The sequence below is a fragment of the Lissotriton vulgaris genome, chromosome 4_1 (assembly GCF_964263255.1).
Source record: "Lissotriton vulgaris chromosome 4_1, aLisVul1.2, whole genome shotgun sequence".
Taxonomy (NCBI): Eukaryota; Metazoa; Chordata; class Amphibia; order Caudata; family Salamandridae; genus Lissotriton; species Lissotriton vulgaris.
Window position 1 is genome coordinate 1945177126 of NC_141691.1, and position 18544 is coordinate 1945195669.

The 18544-nt window shown below is 45.6% G+C and overlaps 1 protein-coding gene across 1 annotated transcript in view; it reads right to left on the reverse strand.

Moving 5' to 3' along the window:
* Positions 1 to 18544, reverse strand: part of KCNK9 (potassium two pore domain channel subfamily K member 9) — a 286495-nt gene that overhangs the window by 252648 nt on the left and 15303 nt on the right. The window lies entirely within an intron of this gene.

Below are 18544 nucleotides of genomic sequence, written 5' to 3' on the forward strand. Positions count from 1 at the left end.
ATTAACACTACCCCCAAAATATCTGGACCTGAGTTGGCCTTCAGACCCTTTGTTATCCCACAAACCCTGCTGTGCTTCTGTTTCTTTCCAATGATAATGAGTGAGGCCTTCTGTCCGCACAGTGCTGCCTTCTATTACTCGTGTAGTAGAGATGGAAAAGCAGCCCTATATTGGTATGGTTAACCAAGGCAGAATTCAGGTTTTATCAGGCCACCACTTGAGTTTGAATAATTAATTAAAATAACATATTTTATTTCTCAGGGATGTGCCCCCTCAGTCCAGATTATGCACGATTCCTAAAGGCCATGTTAAAACCCTTTCTCTGCAGATATAAAGACCTATTTGTATTGCTCCATGGTAATAGTAAAAGACATATCTGAAGTGCATCCAAATCAATTGTAAAAATTCAGGAATCTGAATTAGGAAATATCTACACAACCTAGTAAAATAACGTTTTACTAGAGTTAAAATGCTGTACACTGTTAAGCTGAACAATTAAAGTTGCATTCATTTTGCCCCAAGCCTGTTTTTCTTTCCCTGATGGAAATTGATTACTTACTGCTGAGGCTGGAAGGATGCAAGAACTTATTGCAACTGAGCTCAATCCAATAGCCACATCAGCCAATGAAAATTATATGGTGCAGCGGTTCCTGGCCATCCTCCGGCACACAGATGGCAGGTGCAAGGGTGCCTGAGCATTCTCTAGCAGACACAACTCAGGTTGAAGGGTGCCAGGCCATTCTCTGGCACACGCATCTCAGGTGCAAGGGTGCCTGAGCATTCTCTGGCAGACACAACTCAGGTTGAAGGGTGCCAGGCCATTCTCTGGCACACGCATCTCAGGTTCAAGGGTGCCTGGACATTCTCTGGCACACGCATCTCCGGTTCAAGGGTGCCTGAGCATTCTCTGGCAGACACATCTCAGGTTCAAGGGTGCCTGAGCATTCTCTGGCAGACACAACTCAGGTTGAAGGGTGCCAGGCCATTCTCTATTTACAAAAGGGGGTGGTGATGAACAGAGTGTCTGAATTGAGCAGACCACTCTTACCCAGTCCAAAGATCAGGGCTTGATCCATCACCGTTATTTATCTCACTGCCCCATCCCAGCTCAGAACCTGGCTATATGCAAATCAGTCTGTCCCTGGCCCAGTGCATCATGGGAACAGGGCAGACTAAACTACCAAGCCAATTCTTTACCAGAAAGGAGACAAGCTACCGGGGACCGGTTTCTGGCATTTCAGCCTCTTCGGCCCGGCTTGCTTGAATCCTGATGGAGCAGTGAGAAAGGGACTCATGTCTGAGTATACCCTGCCACACCTATAGTGGCCAAAATCGATTTACAAAAGGGGGTGGTGATGAACAGAGTGTCTGAATTGAGCAGACCACTCTTACCCAGTCCAAAGATCAGGGCTTGATCCATCACCGTTATTTATCTCACTGCCCCATCCCAGCTCAGAACCTGGCTATATGCAAATCAGTCTGTCCCTGGCCCAGTGCATCATGGGAACAGGGCAGACTAAACTACCAAGCCAATTCTTTACCAGAAAGGAGACAAGCTACCGGGGACCGGTTTCTGGCATTTCAGCCTCTTCGGCCCGGCTTGCTTGAATCCTGATGGAGCAGTGAGAAAGGGACTCATGTCTGAGTATACCCTGCCACACCTATAGTGGCCAAAATCGATTTACAAAAGGGGGTGGTGATGAACATTCTCTGGCACACGCATCTCAGGTGCAAGGGTGCCTGAGCATTCTCTGGCAGACACAACTCAGGTTGAAGGGTGCCAGGCCATTCTCTGGCACACGCATCTCAGGTTCAAGGGTGCCTGGACATTCTCTGGCACACGCATCTCAGGTTCAAGGGTGCCTGAGCATTCTCTGGCAGACACATCTCAGGTTCAAGGGTGCCTGAGCATTCTCTGGCAGACACAACTCAGGTTGAAGGGTGCCAGGCCATTCTCTGGCACACGCATCTCAGGTGCAAGGGTGCCTGAGCATTCTCTGGCAGACACAACTCAGGTTGAAGGGTGCCAGGCCATTCTCTGGCACACGCATCTCAGGTGCAAGGGTGCCTGAGCATTCTCTGGCAGACACAACTCAGGTTGAAGGGTGCCAGGCCATTCTCTGGCACACGCATCTCAGGTTCAAGGGTGCCTGGACATTCTCTGGCACACGCATCTCAGGTTCAAGGGTGCCTGGCCATTCTCTGGCAGACACATCTCAGGTTCAAGGGTGCCTGAGCATTCTCTGGCAGACACAACTCAGGTTGAAGGGTGCCAGGCCATTATCTGGCACACGCATCTCAGGTTCAAGGGTGCCTGGCCATTCTCTGGCACATGCATCTCAGGTTCAAGGGTGCCAGGCCATTCTCTGGCACACGCACCTCAGGTTCAAGAGTTGAAAAATGCCTCCAATATAATCTTGTCTATTACCTGATTTGATCACCAGAGCGTGCAATGCTTTGAACCAATGTGTGGAAGCTTGGAATGTCCATGTTCTAGCAGACCAAGGGGCATAATTACAAAAAAAGTGACGGAGCGCACCGTTAGCCTTCTTAGCCTAACGCTGTACTCCACCACTTTTAAAATGCAGGGCTGCGCCATATGTACAATAATACAGCTCAATCCTGTGTTTCACCCTGTGCTGGACCTAAATTTTGCTGCTTAGCGCCAACACAGACACCCTTGCACCATTGTGCAAGAGTGCCTGCGTTGCAGGGTAAGATTATTTATGTGCAGTAAGGTGCCCCTTGCTGCACATAAACAATCACGAATGGCGTTTTGTAACTTAAACGTGTGCTGCAGAATGCAGCACACATAAAAGTTGCAACTCTTCATTTTTTTTATGGGAAGGTGTCCCTTCCTGCACAAAAACAATCAATGGCGTTTTGCTGTTTCTATGCACAAAGCAGCACACATAGAAACAGAAAAAACTAGGAGAAAGAAAGCATTTCTCCTCGTTTCAAGAGGGGGACACCATATTTTTCATGGTCTTAATTGTGGGGCTGCCTCATATTTATGCCATACTTGTAAATCTGGGACAGCATTAAAATCAATGGGTGTTGCAGCTGAACACCCACCGCAACACCCATTGCCCACCCCTTAACGCAAAGTGGCTTAACGCCACCTTGTGAATAAGGCGAAGCCCCTATCGTCACAGAGACATCACAAAAACTGACACTTCTGTGGGGACAGGGCTTGTGAAAATTCCCCCAAGTGTCTACCGTCCTTAAACCCATTGGCCTTAAGGACATTAAAGTGTTCGATCAAGCACACTTTCAGGGACATTCTGCAGCACACTTAGAAGCCCTGGTTTGATTGGCCAAGGTGCTGATCAGAAAAACAGAAGGAAGAATATTGTCATCTATCATGAAGATCGGCCCTTGCTCAGCGCAGAACCCAACACCTGTTATTTGCATTTGGGATTATCTAAATCCATGCTTTTAGCTTGGAACTTCTCTGAGTTAATGCATGAACTTTGGATAGAAATAGAGGAAATAGAGCAAGGCAATCTCTGCTCGCTGTTTCTGACTGCTGCTGTCTGCAGGGCCAATGGGCGGGGCTTTCCTTCCATGGGCTGGCGCATTTGGCATTAGACAACTCCATTGTGTGACTATGACTATTACTGGTATTGTCTTTTCCTATTAAAACTGATTGGAAGATGGCACCATGGCATAGCTTATACTCTTCTAAAGTAAGTAAGGCCGATGTATGTCTGCACCTATCTTATTCAGTGAACTTTCAATAAAGGAAGGAGCTCTTCCTTCCACGTTTTGACCATATCCTGAGGTTATTTAACAGTTGAGCCCCTGTCTGCTGCCTGGTGTGTCCTCAGCATAGCTAACCTATCAAAGAATCATATCAAAGAATCTCATATCTCTCGGGACATCTGGTGACTACCTAGCCCTTTTACAGAATGTTGTTAATTTTGTAACTTAGTTAATATTTTTTTTATTATTTTCATAGTTTCATTTTTTAGACCTTTTACTTTTTGTGTTGCAACTTTGACACCCACTACCATTCTCACACATTCACATGTAGACGTCTTAAATGGGTTTCTCTGCAACCTCCTTCACTGGATCTTCTCCTCCATCCTTTCTAACCCACACTAGTTCATTTACACCTCCAGAACCCAGAAGATCCATATAATGTGCTGCCTTCCCCAGTGTTCCAGCCTGTTCCCTGTCATTTTCAACCTCTACTTGGAGCCCCTGGTATTGCTGCTCAATAACACCACCATCAAAGTCCACTAGTCTGCTAACAATAAACAACTCTATTGGAAAGTCTGCACCACTTTTGATATCCAACACCTCAAATGCTGCCAGCATCTCACCCACATGCTGCCAGCATCTACCTGAAGGTTAACCCCACCAAGACAGAGTTTCTGTTATTTGAAAACAGCAACGAAAAATGATTCAATGACATACATTTTGAAATCTTTGGACCACAACATTCACCAATTATAAGTCAATTGGATTCATCCTGGACATCAAGTAATCCTCAGGGAACACATTGCCAACAAAACAAAACACTTGGCACCAGTGCTATGTTCTAAAGAAAGTGAAACAGTCTCTTCAGGAAGCAACTTCAGCCATTAAAGCCCTCATACTCCTGCATCTGGATGATTGAAACACCCAGCTCCGTTACCTCCCAGACTCCACAATTGTCCCCTTAATGGGGACCATACATGCCACAGCACAGTTGGTCCAAGGCCTGAATAAATATCACCTCCATACTGATGGAACTTCATTGGCTCCACTTGCTGTCCCTCACCACCTCCTAAAGCAACTGCATCATGACAAAGTCATCACAACCAGCACACTGTCTATCTGGCTGACATCTTCCTCCCCCCTGGTGACTTTTGGCACACCCCCAACCAGGATAACATCATATTGCAGACCAAGGAGTGTGGAACAGAAAAAGGCAACAATGTTGTTATATCTGTGCACCGTGATCCTGGAACCACATTCCAGTGTACATCGGGACCACCCCAACCCCACTTTCATTTAGGAATTAAGTAAACATGCGCCTCTTTGAAGAGCACTACATCACACCCCAGTACGGTATGCGTCTGCTTCCAGAAACCAGCCACCTCGACAATCTTCCATTGGCTGTATCCTTGACTTTGAGCCTACAAAGCACTCTGCTGCCCATTGGCTAGGCTTACATTACACAAATAACTCATACATCCATACATGCTTTCATACACATAAATACATTCATACTCAGGGCCTGATTACAAGTTGGACTGTTAATTCCATCCCGTGCATAAACTCCTGCTTACGCATGAGACAGATTTATGAGTTTGTTTTTATCTAATGCACATGACAATTACTGGATGAATTAGAAATTTAAGAGGTGAAAACATTGGTATTTACCATATCATGCTGATTGGTGCGTTAAATAATCTGCATGTCATTCCCCAATAACTCGTAATAGGTGTTATTTATCACACCCCATAAATAACATACTCTGTGGTATTGTGGTATTGTTAATTATCAGGGGCAATAACACCTTAACTCATGATCAGCCCATGGTGTATTCAGTGTGTTACTCTTGGTGATTGCTGCTTCCTTGAGTAAACCTGGTGGCTATACTCAGACTCCATAGACCAAAGGGTACCGTAAGCACCTCTTCGCCAATCTTTGTCTCTGAATCCCTGGATTTAGGATGCTGCGGAAGCTCACCTTGGGCGGCACTGACCCATTTGCTTTTCTGCCATGGTGTTCCTCGCTTGGGCTGCATGTTTTTGATTGATGTGAACCCTTTGTTCTGAATCATCTACCAGTACTAACAGAAGTCGTTATTAATATGCGCTTCAAGAGTACTAAGTAAATCCACTTCAAAAGATAGAAAGTCTGAAGTGGACAAAATCAGTAACACAAATGAGACAAACAGAGACCGCAGCTAAGGACACTCAAGGCATTGCGCCATTCATAGATGGATGTCGAAAGTCTACGAGTTAACTTTATACAGTGAAACACATTAGCACCCAGTCCAATATAGGATGCTACATGCTGAAACTTCAAAAATTAGGAGCATGCAGAAGCTCAAAGCGAAACATGTGTCGTCCAACTGAAGAAGCGTTGGCGGTAAAGATTGCACTTGAACATCTAATGTTGAATAATGACACACAAATAAAATGAATAAATGCAATAAAACCTAAATCAGCCGCCTTCGGTGAATATCCTGAGTGTTCACCTGGATGCGAGGGCAAATCCGAAGGCTAAGCAAGCACACCTGTCAAGCAACCAGTTTGGATGCTCAGTACTAAACCAGTTAAAGGCCCCATGCATGCTCTGTACACATTCCAAGAGGTCAGCCACTCACACATAACGATCGTTCTGCATGAGGCAGGGTAGGGCTGGGGACAGGGCCAGACTGGCCATAGCGTGCACCAGGCAATCCCCCGGTGCGCCGCACAGGTGGGGGCCGGTTATGGGCCCCTGGGGGCTGATTTTGGTACAGGGCCTTTTTTTGCAGCATAATCGGCCCTGCAACAAAATCGGCCAAAAACAGCCCTGGCAAAGAGCTCGGTGGCACCCTCAACCCCCCCGAGGGAGAGAAGAAGGGCGGCCGTGCGCTTTCCCAGGGCCGGTTTTGGTTCCAGTCCGCTCCTGGCTGGGGACCATGTACGGCCAGTGGTACTGTAGCAAGCAGGGCTTTAAGTGGGATGAAAAAACTGGAGGGGGGAGTCTCAAAGGGGTGTGGTCCGTGTAATTGGGGGCGTGGCTTAAAAGCACCTTTGAAGTTACATCAAAGGCAGTGAAGGGTGGAACTGTTGCAGAGTTAAGATTTATTTTCTTCATACTGACGGGGAGGGCAAAAATGGAGAGCCCGACTGGGACTCGTCTCAGCACCTGCTTTTTAGAACTGCCAGTGCTGCACACCGCCAAGACCCAGCCCACTTAAAGCCCTGGTAGCAGACACTGTCATGGAGAGGCATGATAGCCCCGCCCCTTTCTGCCATCTTCATCTATATGGCCCTCCTGAAGGGAACCTGTGGCATTCAGTTAAAGCACATCTCTCTTAGAGGTACACATTAAGCAGAATCCCCCATACTGGATTCGCTAATGTACACGCGTTAACGTTCACATGTTAATGTACACACGCATGATCATTCTCGTGTTATTTCCTCTTATGTACACGCGCGCGCCCTTTCTTCTAGACCGCAGCGCGTCGCGCCCGATTCCTGCGCTGTTCTTATTATGTGCAGTTGGTTTATTTTTTTCCAGAGGACTCCTTTCCACGCTTGCCCGGGCGGTTTATTTTTAGAACAGCGCGAAAGAGAACCGTGTCGCATTTTACCCGGGCCTCTAGAAACGTATCGCGGCCACGAGCCCTTTGTGGTGTTAAATCAACTCTGAACGTCGCCCAAGGAGCCGGGGCGCCCGAACGAGATATGCGTATTAATCACGCGCCTCCTCGGTGTCACCAGCTGGCCTAACGCAAACAATTTACCTGATAAAAACCTGCAGCCGGCCTCTCTTTTTCCAGCCGAGTATCGCTCTGTTTACATTACTGGGAGCCAGGGACGCGAGGCCCGAACCTGTTCCACTCCATAAAGCATGGCTGAGTGTTCAGTGCGCGCGGTAAGTGCGCAAACACCGCGGAAAGGCGAAGCGTCAGCACGCTGTGTGCACCGGGCCTGCCTGATGCACCAATAAAACATGCCCGACCTCTCTTTTCCAGTTCACCTGCGAGAGGTTCCATTCCTCTTGCACGCTCGTCGATTCTAGGTAACACAGGGCCCTGTCTCCAGGAGCTGCGCCGCCGCAGTGCAGTGCTCTTGGTTTTATTTACAAGCCCCTTGCGCCACTTTTGCGTCATTTTTGGCGCACGGGGCTTGTAAATAAACCCCGAGGTATCTTAAGTTCACGCATTGAACTCGGAACTTCTCTGAGTTAATGCATGAACTTTGGTAACCGAGCGGGGCAGTCTCTGGTCACTGTTCTGACTCGTACTGTCTGCAGGGCGGGCAGGCCTTCGACTCCCAGGCCTGGCGCATTCGGAATCAAAAAGGCCAGGACCACTCTTGGCGCCTCTGTCGCTCCCCCGGCTCTCCGACGGTTACTGGAATAGGGAGGTAACAAGAGAGAGAACCAGGCCTGGGGAAGTTACATAGAACACCATCGGAGAGGAAAGGGCGCAGAGATGGAAAGTGGATGGATGGATTGTGAAAAAAGAGAAAGCCAGGAGACGAAGGGCTCGAGGCTGGTTTGAGCACTTTTACCGGCAATACTGGTCCCCTTCAGCCCGACCCTGGCTGTCTGCATTTCAGCCATTAACTCGGACAAATTTCGAATTATATTTGTGAATTTTAGACACCTCAAATTAAAAAAAACAGGAGCTTGGCTCTGACTTGAGCCAGCGCCGCTGTTCGTGAGAGGGCGCCTTGTCGTGTGGTAGCCCTTGCTTCAGGGAGCATGGAAGCAGCAGAAGGAGCACAAAGTATCCAGGCTCCCAGAGCTGCATTTCTTTCTGCAGTTTCCACAACATGCCCCCCCTCCAGCTCCTCAACCACAAAGGTGAGGCTCTGGGCGAAGGTGAAATAATAAATCACTCCTGCTACAATTGAGAACATCAAAATAGTGATGGGTGGAACGCTTGGATCTATCTAAACTGCTGGTAATTACTCTGGGCCACATTCCATTCCATTTGCATAGTGCTCAACCATGGCCATAGGTCAAACATGTGCATAGGGTCTTGGTCCTGCTGCAATAGAAACCGTCCAGCCCAAAGTGCCAGAGAACGAGAACACAGCTGTGCACGTGTCTGCATTTATTTTGGTCTCGAAAGCACAAACCCAAAGCAAAATATCAAAAAACACTCTTTCATTGATACATACACACATCATAGGTGCACAATAGGCACAAAAGAATGTTACATTTGTGCAGTCTTTTGAGAATACGGCTCCAGGGCTTGCCAACAAAAATGATGATGTGAGAAGAATAATAATAAAATATTATAATATTATTTATGATATTTTGATGTAGATAGAAACTGACCTGAGCTGTCTACTGCCCTACGACAACTTCATGATTTTAGTGTGATATAGAGGGATATTCACCATAAAGTTACACCCACTTCTTTCTATGTCCCGCCTCTCCGTGGTCTTGTCAATCACCCAAAAGCAGAGAATGCCTCGAGTGAACAGAGGCGCCCTCTGGTGGACTCTTTAACCCCTTCGCTGTGGCGGCTATGCTGCCGCAGCGCTAAGGGGGAGGCGGGGCCGCGCAGCGCTCCCGTGCTCATGAAGGAACCGCTCCGTCACGGCCCGCGGGTGAGCTGTGCTTGTGACGGAACGGTTCCGTCACGGCCCGCCCGCTCTTTAGAACATCAGCGCAGGCGCGGAATTCACGCCCCGCAGGCACGGCGAGCAGGCCGTGATGGAACCGTTCCGTCACCAGCACAGCCCCCCCGAGGCTCGTGATGGAACGGTTCCGTCACGAGCATGGGAGGGGTTAAGAGCTTGGAATGTTCAGTGGTGGGCATGACTCACTCAAAGGCCACTGACTTGGCATTTGGCACCACCCAACAAATCCTTTTCGAACGTAATATCACTGTCATGTTCACAGATTTAGGGTTGTTGGAATGCTTTGAAAGCAGATTTCACTTGCAAAGGTGTAAAATCCGCCTGCCGGGCAGATGACCCAGAATCTTAAGTTTATGAAGAGGACTTGGATTGTGAGAGTTCCCGCAGGAAGCTCCGGTGAGAATCAAGCTGTCGAAATTCACTTTTATCAATTCCAAGAATGTTATTTAAAACTTCACCATCTTCAAGAAATGTACATTGGTGCAGTTGTTCTAAAACTGTGATGCTAAAAAAGTAACGTTTACAAGTAACCCATTTCTGCAGAGCCCCCTTTTCCAATTGAACTCTCACAAATTAAAAATGTATCGCCAAAACTTTAATGTAATGTAATTTGTTCTTGTAAAGCGCACTAATTCCCCAGGGACTGGGGTGTCCTGTTGCTGTAACGCATACCGCTGTGGAACCCTTCCTGGCTTTTCCCTGTTAAATGTCCACTCCTGGGCACCGTCAAGGTGAAGCCAGGCTACCCAGCGCTATTGGGGCCGTGGTGGAGATTAAGCATGCTATTGCCCAGAGTTGCAGAGTGGGACCCATGATTAGAATATGCACCAAGGCGAGAATTATCAGGTCCGAGGAAATTGAGCTTAAGACCCACTGAGGCGGGAATTGAACCCTGGTCCCAGGCCAGACCTCTGCATCAGGGTCTGCCGCTCTAACCATTGAGCCACACTTCTCCACATGGAGGCATATAGATTTGCCACTTAAAAAAAATACGTTCTGAATGAGGCCAATCGTGTTTCTTTCATCATATCCACCATTTATGAAAATTCACAATAAAAAAAGAAAAAGAAAAAATGTGCGCGAGGGGCTAGTGCAGTGGCAGGGTTTGTGAATGTGTGCATGCGTGATTGTGTGCGCATTCGTAGTACTACAGAAGATCAAATAGCAGTGTCTGTAATCTACTATGTTAAGGTACATGAGCTACTTTGACGTCCGTCACAGGGCAGAGTCCTCAACGTGAAGCTTTATTTCCTAAAAAGGAACAGGACCTAAAGGAACAGGACTCGACCCAACCTGGTATTTGTTGCACCACTGCCGGTGCCTTATCCTAATATTTATATTATGTACCATAAGTGGACGCTAAGTCACTAGAGGATGTGAGTTGCTTTCAATTGACCAGGCCGGGACGATCTTTATGTGCAATTATCATCTTTTTGTTGTCTTCAGTCCTATTTTTAAGCAGGGTGGTACCTTTCATGATGCGGAAGCAGGAGTCACTAGAAAGAGTTTCACTGGTGTTAAAGCGCAACATGGATTACTCCTCTCAGCTCATTAATCTCCTGACTGCACGCAACGAGCGTAGGAATATTACTATATGGAGTATTCATCAACTCAACCATATACATTATGTGTTATTGACCATAGAGCCTGCAAATAATGAGAAGTCCATTGGGCCTCTGGAGGCCCTGACAGCAAGGAACCCGGGCATGGCCTCCTCGAGTCCCCAGATGACCTTGACCCACTTTGATGATTTCTCTGTAGCCACACGTGGTCCCACTTGGCTTCCTTGTAGCCCACAAGATAAATCTATGTCATGTTCCTTAACCTCATGGGCGCGATTGTAATTATGGCTGTATGCTGAGATTTTAAAAAACCCATGTTACATGACGAGCTGGGCTCGTCATCAGCGTGCGAGGAGGCTACACCATGACGAGCCCAGCTCGTCATGAGCGTGGAAGGGGTTAACAATGCAACAAAGTGAATGTATTGACTGTGACGCTTTAATGAAGGTTACCTGCTTTTATATTCAGAGGTTCTGCCAATGTCGAGCTATTCTGTTTAAACTCTCAGTTTCAGCAAAATATGCGAAAAAAACATTGCATTTCTAGAACATCTGCCCCAAGCTAATGCATTGTTTAAAGTTGTATAAAAAAAAAGTAAAGGAGTTTAAATATGACCAGTGGCACTGAGAATGGAGCTCGGGGTTTACCGGTTACCCAGATAATGTGCTCCTGGAACCGGCTGTTGACACCCAGCATCCTGAGGATATGTTGCTTGTTCGTTTTTCATTAGCTAGTATTCTGTTTTTCTTATGCTAAAAGATGTTTCTGGAATAGGGAATCTACCACTGAAAGGTTATGTTTTTGTTAGTTGGTCAAAGACTAACAAAAACACATAAACAAATAAATAATACATCAAAAGATGTTCAGATTGTACTCTAATATTGAGTACAATAATATCGAGGCGCAGTAATATGGCGGACAAACCCGTGTGAGACAAAGTATTGAAAGTTAAGTGCATATAGGGAAGTATAGATTTCGTATTCTTAACTATACCTCTCTCTACCTTAAAGGTATACATCTCCTCAAGGTACATATTTGTGGAGATAGGCACACTAAACCTATACATACTTACCTCTTGATATTTTGTGCCTCGATATTCTGTCTACGATATTAGCATACCACAATATTCTATAGGCGATATTCAGGATCCACTTGCAAAAGTGCCCCTGTGCATGGGAGCCTTTAGGAGATTTATGATTTTTCCCTATTCACAAACTTTCCGAGTAGTATCGCGCAAAAGCGGTACCCGCGGCATATTTAAAGGCATACTACTGGGAATATCAATAGACTTTTTATTTTAGTTGTCTCCCTAATAAGACATTCTGTGCACAATGCAATCCTGTATAGGAGTAATGCAGCCCTAGTGTGCAATTGCACATTTTTTCTTTTTTTCTCCATGCTTAATCGGTGGACACCCCCACGATGTTCCATTACAATTCTGTCAAGAGAAGAGGATTTACTCCAAAACTGTGCAGGAGCAATTCTTACAATTTCATGGGCGGGGAAGGTTTCCAAAGGGGTTTGTGAATGGCCACAAACTCATGGGTTTAGGAGTGTTGACCCACTCTCAAGGGAAACTATGCCTTGAGCTACCCACTTTCAACCTCTTCCTTGGGCTGTGCTGTCTTTACACATGTACATGCTGGACAGTGGCCCGGCAGCCCCACGAGCATAAGGGCCCCATGCAGACCAGAATTTAAAACTCATTTTCCATTAAATATTTTTATTCCTGTGAGTGGTTGTGTAGTCAGGGCCAAGTGCATTGCTTTGCCAGGCCTATATTGTTGTTAAGATGGTCCTGTCCCTGGGATTAAATCCAGTGGAAGTATACAGTTGTGGAGTATGATTGCTCAGTAGTAAAGATGTTTAAAGATGCTAAGCCATCTTTTGTGAATGTCGAACAGCTGTATATCCAGCCATTTGTGTTGGTAAACTTGATTTAATGATGCATCTGGCTTTGTGAATCAGGTTCGTACTATTCAATATTTATATATTAAAAGTTTAAAATACCAGCACAATAATAGGATTGAGATGACACATCCCTTACTCCACCAGCTTACTGAGCACCTCAGAAATCTTTGATATAACACACCGGCCCAATTGAAGAATAGACATAGTCGCGCAGCCCCCAGAGTTTATCCAAAATCATTACTGTTTCAAGAATTACATGACCAGAGCTCCCAGCCTTAGCCACCAACTAGCCTGCTGGTTATGACAGAATCGCGCCTAACCACCAGGACCCTCAAGTGATATGTGGTGTGTAGTCTCAGGAAATACTGCAACAGGTAAAAAAATACTGTGAAGAATATTTGAATCAACCCCTTCGACTGGCAACCGCTTATGTCCACATCCTAGTCCATCACTTTTTGGAGAATATGCCTCTGTATAAAGACATAACCACTATGCAAATCAGTCTTGGTTCTGCTACAATAGGAACAGTCCAGGCAGAGCTGCCAAGCCAGGGTCCTTTCAGAGTGGAAGCCAATCGCAGACTGGGTTAGGCCTGCTCAGGCATTGTCAGTCAGGCATAGTTTGAGTTCTGTGCACCATGAGCAGAGGGCCGGTTACTGGGCATTTTGTGTTATGTTACTAGGACTCATAGAGCGCACCTCCACTAAATGGTCTCTTGGCGCTAGCAACAGCCTCAGAATGACTCAGATACTTAAAGAGTCAGGCCTTCAACATTTGTCTTAACTTTCCAAAGTTAGTAGTGTAGTGGCAGTTAATAGCACAGGTGGGGCAGGTGGATTGAAAAATACATTAAAATGTGATTTACCTTGCTGCCAGACCACTGGTCCGCCACCTTGCCTCATGTCGTCCTCTGAAGCAGGAAGCAGATTCTCCCTTAAGCCAATCACAACGCTGCAATGGAGCATTGTGAATGAACTGAGTACCGTGGATCACCGCTCAGACGGGGACAGGGAGCCTGTGAATGTTCCTCATTAGGCTGTGTAATGCAGCCTGGTGGGCAACTTGAAAAGTACGTATGACTGGCGTATGACTGGCGGGCCCAAGAGGGCGGCTAAACCATCATGCTCACTTAAGTCCCAACCATTCCTCCCCTTGCTGGCTGTAATAACAGACAAGCTCCAACCCACTCCATAAAACTGCATGACAAAGGAAAAATAGCATGATAATAACATAGTGTTATTATCATTTAATTTTTCCTTTTTCCACTGCAAAAAATGCAGTGGGGCGGTGCTCCCCCGCCTTAGCAGAAGAGCTGCCACTGAGCAGTGGTCCTTAGTTACAAAGGCAGGGAGTTCCAAGCACGGGAGCAGTGACTGAGAGCCTGTCTCCATGGTCCTGTACGTGGATCTAAGATCCCTCGAGAGGGAGCACTTATGTATCTGATATTCGATGTACCCTCTACACTCAGGGTGTCTACTGCAACAATGAACAAGGTGGCTGAAGTAATGCTGAAATTAATCTCAGCTGCTGGCCATCATTTCCCACCATTCTTAAAGCTGCAGTGGCAGGACTTTTTCTGTTTTGGCTCTGCAGCTTTGGAATTGTTTATGAACTATTATTCAGCAGTTTGTCAATCACTGAAATTTCCTCAGGTCTCTCCAGTCGCATCTTTTCTAATAGCTCTCAAGGTTTGATCACTTTTTCAGTCCTAGAGCCAAGATACTTATGGGTGAAAGTTGTGCTGATAAGTACACGCCTCGCTCACTTATACAACCTGCACAATATTTGTTTGTATATCAAGAACATTTCACTGCATGATGAGATCAATTTCATTTTACTCAAACCCAGCTAAACTAGAACATGTTTTGGAATGTTCTCTTGAGACTTTTTTGTTCATAGTGGTATTGCTCGGGATATAATGGTTTTCTACAAAGTATATCTTACTCAGAACCTTATTCATAATATTAAGGACATTTTTGTCATTTTTTTACTAAAAAAACATAATTTTCCTCTGTACGTGGGAAGATGAAATCCTTCGCAAACTTGGCAAAGTTGGAAGGTTTCTGTAGACCTTTTCAAAGGTTGAAAAAACATGTGCATCTTCATACATAATTAACACATAACGAATGGTACTATGTAAATGAGATCCATTTATATTATGTCCATTTAAATTCATCTTATGTGGATATCCTGAAAATCTTTCACATATTCAGCCCTCCTTTATCGACATTGGGCACCCCTTCTTCCCATGGCCCTGTAGTCCCTGAGCAGGCTTCCTGGTTACATTATTTTTCCAAGCCAAGTAAATATCATTGGATAGGGCATTTGGACGGCCCTTGAGGTCATGCCTGATAGAAGATTCACTTCAGTAAATATCTGCTGCATCGCCATGGTGACGTGTGTGGGATCTTTCCACAAGTGAAAGAGTGAGACGTGATGGTATCTACTGCCACAGACAAGGATGTTCTGTGAATATATGTAAAAAACAAGCTTGTTTGTCTGTCAGGAGACAGAGCTGTGTTTGGCCAACGATGACTTTTAGGACCTTTAGGACCTCACTGACTAGAGTCGATAAGGTCGACCAGCAGAGAGGATGTGATCTAAAAAACATTTTTATTCTTGTACTTTTTCCTCAAATTAATCTGTCTTAATATTTATACGTTTCTTTCCTTCTACATTTTAATGGTGAGCATCCCCTCCCCCACCTTCTTATATTCTTCCTGGCTTTATTTTAGCGTAGAGGCGAATAAAGATTGATTCTTGAATTTCACTATCCTTGCTTTGCTTTGCTCTTTTGTTCCTCCCATTTGCAGTTTCCTTTCTCAGTGCCTCCGCCCCCTCTTTCTAAATCGGCCTCCTGTCCTTATGTCCTTGTTCTGGCCGAGTTCCCCTTAAAGGAACACCAGCAAGAACCCTGGATTGAGCTACGAAACAAAAGTGGGGACTGGGTCACAAAACATTAACAAAAATCAATCCTGCAAACACAAATGAGATAATAATGGTACGAAGGGTGGGATGTGTTGGCTTGTCAATAAAAGACGTAGAGGGGGACTGTATTATTTGTAAAACTTTTGCAGACCCCAATCTGTAAGAAACTTACTGAATCCTCAGAAATTCTGTGGCCAAACCCAGCCTAACATTTGCCCATTTCCTTTAGGGTATTTTTTACAAACCTAAGCTTAATGCCCCAAATACCCAATTGAGTTTAAATAAACAAGGTAATTCCTACTACAGTTTGCAGGGAGTCACAGTTTCTCGGCCTTAAGTGCTCTTGACGGCTCCCCTATTTGAGCCAAATAACGAACTTCCCCGATCCGAACCCGACTTTTCCCCAATCCAAATAATATTGAGGTAATCTTGAGCACTCCCCAGGCTGAGTCACCACCAATTGCAACACTACCAACACACCTAACGGTAAACATGGGGGCTCAACCAACTAACCCGCAGGGGGTCACAACTTGACAATAAAATCCTGGAACATTCCTGGCCTAAAAAGCTAATTACCTCAACCAGACTGGGGGAGGGGGGTCATTGATAAGGGTGACATCATCCTGTTCCAAGAGACGCGGGAACTAATGACCTCTGACAGGCAGGGCTATGAAAGCTTTTCCACTCGAGTTCAGAAGTCCCACTCTGGTACAGCCTCAGGGGACCTCACAATATGGGTCAGCATTAGGATAAGGTGCTGAGTGAAATCATTGAACATTAACTCCAAGGACATTCTGGGATACAACTCGGGCCATGGAGCGACAAGACCCTCTTTCTGTACAACGTATACAACAGGAAAACTCCCACAACTGTAGAATCAGAGGTTCTAACCAACCTGAGAGAATGCCTGCCGGCTCCCAGTAAAGACATCGCCATTATAACTGGGGGTGATTTTAATACATCCTTTGAACCCTCAATTTTAGTTAAAGAAATAGCTACGGGATGCCACTATGTCATCCCACAGCATGAAGGACCCCGCATTCCAACTACTTCTAAGGTTGCCCTACATCTGGTCGATATATCAGTCTCATGCATACTAAGAACCTGGAATGGCCGTACTCACTCAGACATATAGAGGTATCCTACTTTCAGATGGGTCCTTATAGACATCATATTGATTACTGTTTCTTAGATCTTTATTCTTGGGCTGCACTGATCGATATGAGGGTTGAGAAAAGATATGAGAGTAACCACTTCCCCTTGCTTTTAACTATTGGGGGCATTCTTACACAGGTAAACCTATCCAAAGATTTGGTCACAGGGGCCATGGTAATAGGAGAAATGTCAAATGGGATGGTATTGTTTCAAACCCTGATGCTCTAAGTAAGCTATACACCCACTTAGAGCCTTTTCCAACCCAATTGAGGGACTATGATATCACCCCTGTGGACTCAGTAAAGCTTCATGTGTACTTTTTCACTGTTCTCAGGAACACCTGCTTCACTAAAACCAAAGTAAACAGTAACCACACATATATCAATAACCATGCCTGGTTTAACAAAGAGTGCAGGGAAGCTAACCCCTCCTTAGTTAAATCCATAGAAAGTGACCAACGACAGTTAATACATGAAGCAAGGGCCAGGTATAAGGTAACCCTTAAAAGCAGTAAAAAAAAAAAACCGGGACTCGATAATTTGGGAAGATACGCTAGAAGCCATACAGACCAAAAATCAAGCTACTTTTTGGCACATACTGAGCCATGGAAGCAAATCAAGTCAAATGAGACCTGAATTTGACATTTTGCCCACGAATTGGGTGGCCCATTTCAAATCCCTTTTTACCAAGGGTAAACCAATCTACTCTGAGCCGGACTCGTCCACCCAAGAGCCCTTGCTTAAAGATCAACCAAGCACGGGGCAAGATCCATCCGGGTCCTGGCCAGGACTCACAAACGAAACTATAGTATCCACAATGAGAGAAACTCAACCGGCCATTCATTAATTCAATGCTGGTACGGCTCCTGGGCCAGATGGAATTCCCTGGGACTTGATTAAATCTGTACCTGAAACCTTTGCACTATACTTAAACCACATTTGTAATTCCATCGCAGCAGGTGCACTCATCCATGACTCCTGCAAGGGAGCAATAATAGTCCCTATATATCAGAAAGGTGCGAGAGTGACCCAGGCTAACTAACAGCCAATAAGCCTGATAAATATCGCCCAGAGGATAGTTTGCAAACAATACCTGAACCATCTCAACATGTGGATGGAGGACAATAACATTCTGACCCATTCCTGGCCGGGTTCAACACTAAAATAAGTACCATTGGTCAGGTCTTAGGTTCTTGATGCTGAGGTAGAAAATGGTGGATCTTAATGGAGGGAGCCTTTGCAGAGCAATTGTGGACCTCAAGGCAGCCTTCGACATGGTTTCCAGAGACAAACGTTGGGCCTCCTTGAGGGACATGGGAATTCCTCTCGCGCTACTGGGATTAATCTTGAGACTGCACTCTGGAAATTATACTCAAGTGAGATGGGGCAAAGAGGGTGAATTAACTGATCGTATTTCTGTAGATAGGGGTGTAAGGCAAGGATGTATCCTTGCTCCAACACTGTTCTTCTTTTTATTAACAAATGCGCCATATTCCTAATGGGATGCGTAAAAGACTCCCCGATCTTGGGTGGTGTTAAGATCCCGGCGTTACTATTTGCCGATGACACCTTTCTGGTGTCAATAACCCCCAAAGGCCTGGAATTAATGCTAGAAAGATTCAATTTATTTTGCACCACTAGTGGGCTAGCAATAAATGCTGATTAATCCAAATGTATG